At 48.9% G+C, this 5,000-nt stretch overlaps 2 non-coding genes across 2 annotated transcripts in view; both read right to left on the bottom strand.

Annotated features, from left to right (window-relative positions):
• LOC139997672 (large subunit ribosomal RNA) overlaps nt 1-264 on the bottom strand; it is a 4,173-nt gene extending 3,909 nt beyond the window's left edge. Inside the window, exon 1 of the ribosomal RNA XR_011803020.1 lies at nt 1-264. This exon is cut by the window's left edge and continues 3,909 nt beyond it. This is a non-coding gene — a ribosomal RNA (large subunit ribosomal RNA).
• A 2,133-nt stretch (nt 265-2,397) lies between these two features.
• LOC139997673 (5.8S ribosomal RNA) lies at nt 2,398-2,552 on the bottom strand. The gene has a single exon (XR_011803021.1). It is a non-coding gene; the product is annotated as a 5.8S ribosomal RNA (ribosomal RNA).
• Between the last annotated feature and the right edge of the window lie 2,448 nt (nt 2,553-5,000).

Genomic DNA, 5,000 nt, shown 5'->3' with positions numbered 1-5,000 from the left:
CTCCCGAAACGCGTTCCGGTCACTACGGGCCTGGCACCCTCTGTGGGTACATGGCCCCATTCAAGATGGACTTGGACGCGGTTCGACGTCACGGGATAAACGGATCCTCCCGAACACTACATTTCCCAACGGCGGAACCGCGGGATTCAGTGCTGGGCTAATTCCTGTTCGCTCGCCGCTACTAAGGAAATCCTTGTTAGTTTCTTTTCCTCCGCTTAGTAATATGCTTAAATTCAGCGGGTGATCTCGCCTACTCTGAGGTCGCTTCAACGTCACGACACGGTGACAATTTTTTTTTTTCAAAGAAAAAAAAATTTCGTGCCATGTGGGCGCGATTCGAGAAAAGCAAGACGGTTTGATAACAATGCGACAGAGGGTCTTTATTTTTATTTCTCTCTCCGAGAATCGCCTCAAAGAGAAAAAAAAATAAAAAAAAAAAATTAATTCGAATAGAATCGAGAACCTTATATTCTATCTCGATCGAGAAACGTTTTATGCATCTCGCCAAAGTGCCTTTTAAACTTCGTTCGTCGTATCATGTTCGAGCTAAGACTCACGCAAGACACCCGTAACGATCTCCGGTTTTTAACGCCCGTCCTCTTTGTATAATATATATATATATATATACACGTGTTATGTATAATATATCTCCCGTAGCCGTTTCTCTCTTCTCGACGATTCCAGCGGTTCCTTGTTTTCGCCTGTTATTGCTGGCACAGAGATCGAACACGCGACATGTATATAACATATCGGTTTCTTTGCTCTGTACCAACGACGAAAACGCACGGGAACTCACGCAAGTGGAAAAGCGAGCGCGAGACGTACACAACGGGGTGAATTTATTACTCGGGGACTGGACGACCGGCGATACGTTAGGATGCGCGGTCCAGCGATAGACGACGAAGAGACATGGGATGACCAACGATCTCTTTTTCTCTAAAACTCGGAGCGCCGAATCGCCTTAAAGCAAAAAAAAATCACACGCGCGTACGTCGTACGTACGGCGCGTGTATACCTCGTCTCTAATCAAGTTTCGTTAGTCTTTCTCGAGCCTCGCCAAAGAGGATCGTTCTCTTCCTCTGCGCGATCTCTCCGTGCCAATGTCAGAGATTATTCTCTCTTTCGCACGACGACGAAAACGACTATTTTCGACGATCCGAACAACTTTGTAACGGACTCACATGCACATCTTAAAATCGGGTACAGAAACGTTGCGCAACACCGTGAGCTTTTCTCTTCTTCGTCACCCTTAAATATAGCCGATCGTAGACGCACGCTAGATCGTAACACACACTTTTCGTTGATTTCCGACGAACGTGGCTTTGGGCCAGGCGCGCGGGCAGAGAGATACGCGACCGACGGGGAAAAATTCGTCCCGATACATGTACGCGTACTCTCCGATCTCCGCGCAACGCTGGGGATCATCTCCCTAAGTCATCAGCGTTCGAAGAAATCTCGTGTGTCCGTTCCCGGATCTACGGCTTTCTCTGGGTTCACGAAGAACAGAAAAAAGCACAGAGGATGAAAAACGCAACGACGACCCATCGATGCGACGGTCCTCGTTGTCTTCTCGTCAGTCGTCTCGCGCCTGCAGAATACATCTCTGCCGCACGAACAGACGGAGTGGGTATTCGATCCCTGGGGCTGTACGAGTAAAAACATCTTGATGAAAAGACGGTTGTGTTTCTTTAAGGCACACAGTTTTTCGTTACGCCACCAAGTTTAGGTTTAGGTTTTAATATCTTGGTTCTCTTTTCTCTCCTCTCTCGACTGACTTTGTTCAAAAATATTTTTGCTTTCTCTCAGTCTCGCCAAAAATTCATTTAAGACGACGTCGGGGGCGCGGTCATTCGTGCTTATCGAAGACTAACAAAACGTAGCAGAGGCTGATACAAAAAGAAAAAAAAAATCGGCCACGAAGAAAACTCGCTCTGTGTATCTCGATAACCGCGTCGACGACGACGGTTCTCTCCGCGCTCTTTTAATTCGTATCCTTCTTCTTGCGCTTCGTCCGACTCAGAAACGTTCGTAAAACACGAACGACGGCGGGTTGTCAAGCCAAGAAGGGACAGAGAAGAGACGGAGGTAGTTTTGCGAGTCTCCCGTGAACGCGATAGATTTTTCATATATATTTGTATCGAGAGCATGCGTACGCCGGTCTCCACACGATCCAGCGACGAACGCCGACGAACGTCCAACAATCGCTCGTACGTCGCGTACGAGCCCTCGACCGCTCTTTAATTCGTATTCTTTTGCTTGGCGCTCGTCCTCCGACTCGGAAACGTTCGTTTAAAGATAAAACGAACGACGGCGGGCTGTCGACGAGGCAAGAAAGAACAGAGAGAGACGGACCGAGAGCAACGATACGCAACGCAAGCAGTCTTAGGTTTACGTGAGCAACCCTCAGCCAGGCGTGGTCCAGGAATTGTATCCGTGGACCGCAATGTGCGTTCGAAATGTCGATGTTCATGTGTCCTGCAGTTCACACGTTGACGCGCAATTAGCTGCGTTCTTCATCGACCCACGAGCCAAGTGATCCACCGTTCAGGGTAATCGTTTATGCATGGATTTTTGTTTGTGTACTCAGGTTTTTGTACTCTTATTCTCGGTTCGAAAGAAGCCGATATCCGACAAACGTCCGACCAACGGGAATCGAACGCGCGGAAGTCGCCATATGATTGACGACACGAAAATACGTTCGAAAACGAAATCGGACGGACTGCGCGACGACACACGCAGCCCGCCGACCGGGCGTAAAGTGCATTATAATATATAACAACCAACGAGATCGAAGCTCCGTTCGTCAGGAAACGACGGGGATATAACACCCGATTCTGAATCCTCTGTACAGCACACGATCTCGCGAAGAAAGCGCACGGTGGCTAGCCCATGATATATATATATGTTCGTTCCTCTCGTCCAGTTATTCGAAGCAAACAGCCGATATGCATCTCCATCGTTCGGGTAAAAAAAAATCGATGGGACGCGCACGGTCGTAGTCTTCCTCGCGCGGTCGTTTCTTCCCGATAGCCAGAAGCAGAGTTTGAAAAACTCTAGCGACGGAACGAGGCATTAGACTCTCGACAACGAGGATAGAGAGACGGCCGGCGATCCCCTCTGAATCGACTTCGGTGGTTCAGGTAAAAATAAAAAAAATCGATGGGACGCGCACGGTCGTCGTTCCTCTTCCTCGCGCGCGGTCTATTCTTCCCGATAGCCAGAAGCAGAGTTTGAAAAACTCTAGCGACGGAACGAGGCATTAGACTCGCGACAACGAGGATAGAGAGACGGCCGGCGGTCCCCTCTGAATCCACTTTGGTCGCTCAGGTAAAAATAAAAAAAAATTCGAAAGGGACGCGCACGGTCGTCCTTCCTCTTCCTCGCGCGGTCTTTTCTTCCCGATAGCCAGAAGCAGAGTTTGAAAAACTCTAGCGACGGAACGAGGCATTAGACTCTCGACAACGAGGATAGAGAGACGGCCGGCGGTCCCCTCCGAACGGATGGCGACAACGACGACTAAAGCGCGAAAAATCGCGACGAAAAGGAACGCATCTCCGTTCAGGTGTATGTGTGTGCGTGCGTTTAAAAAAAATTCGATGGGACTCGCAGCCATCGGCCTCGCGCGGTCGTTTCTTCCCGATATCCAGAAGCAGAGTTTGAAAAACTCTAGCGACGGAACGAGGCATATGACTCACGACAACGAGGATATGGACAGGCGGTCCCCTCTGAACGGGTCGACGAGACGATGGTAAAAGAGACGAACCGGACGAAACTTCCGTCGATCAGGTAAAAATAAAAAAAAATTCGATGGGACGCGCACGGTCGTCGTCGTCGTCTTCCTCGCGCGGTCGTTTCTTCCCGATAGCCAGAAGCAGAGTTTGAAAAACTCTAGCGACGGAACGAGGCATATGACTCACGACAACGAGGATAGAGAGACGGCCGGCGGTCCCCTCTGAATCGACTTCGGTGGTTCAGGTAAAAATAAAAAAAATCGATGGGACGCGCACGGTCGTCCTTCCTCTTCCTCGCGCGCGCGGTCTATTCTTCCCGATAGCCAGAAGCAGAGTTTGAAAAACTCTAGCGACGGAACGAGGCATTAGACTCGCGAGGATAGAGAGACGGCCGGCGGTCCCCTCCGAACCAACTTCGTCTAGTTAAGAATCGTTACTCTTTACCATCACTCGCACTGGTATATATCTTTTCGGGCCAACATCCACGCAATGCGTTTTCGTTCTAGGTTACCCGATCCACGAGTACGAACGTACAACGTGGTTTCGTTTTGTCGAACATCGTATATCGTTCGCCGTTGAAACGAACGACAACGAAACGACATAGGAAGAACGAACGCCCTTTGGGTAGGAAGCACGTTTCGAGGAACGACGAGAGTTTGGAGAGACGCGCGAGATAGCTGGAGACGCGCAGATATAGGTATCCATGGATCTTCGAAGAGAACCTTCGAAGATATATAATTCGGTATCCTTTTTTTCTGCGGCTCGCTATTCGCGTTCTTTCGCTCTCGTCGACGACTCGTTATAGACGCTTCGTTCGATCCCAAAGAGCAGTCTTCCTTATGTCCCGTTGCTAGGAGGTGAGGCCTACGCAACGCAACTACGAAATATAGAAGAGGTGTGAGCAGTGATCTCTCCGACACGAGGCACTTTAGAGATTTTAGTTTATATATTATATTGTTCGTTCGTTGGATTTCCACGATGCAAATACGAAATACGAGATCGTGACGGCGGGTCTTTCTGTGTACGACCTCACGCAGGCGCCTCGATCGCATTTCTCATTACACGTGGTTTCCACTGTAACTTTTAGTTTTTTCGATATGTGTTCAGCTCAAGTTCCCTCACATATCGTTATTATTATTATTATTATTAATAGTAGCGGTTTCGTGTTATAGGATTCGGAGACGGCGGGTCTTTCTGTGTACGACCTCACGCAAGCGCCTCGAGAATCTTTTTAAGTTTTTCGTTTGTTATAATATTATTCGGAGACGG

Source organism: Bombus fervidus, unplaced genomic scaffold (genome assembly GCF_041682495.2).
Source record: "Bombus fervidus isolate BK054 unplaced genomic scaffold, iyBomFerv1 scaffold0136, whole genome shotgun sequence".
NCBI lineage: Eukaryota > Metazoa > Arthropoda > Insecta > Hymenoptera > Apidae > Bombus > Bombus fervidus.
The sequence above is the reverse complement of the archived record's forward strand: the minus strand, read 5'-3'. Positions and strand labels throughout refer to the sequence as shown.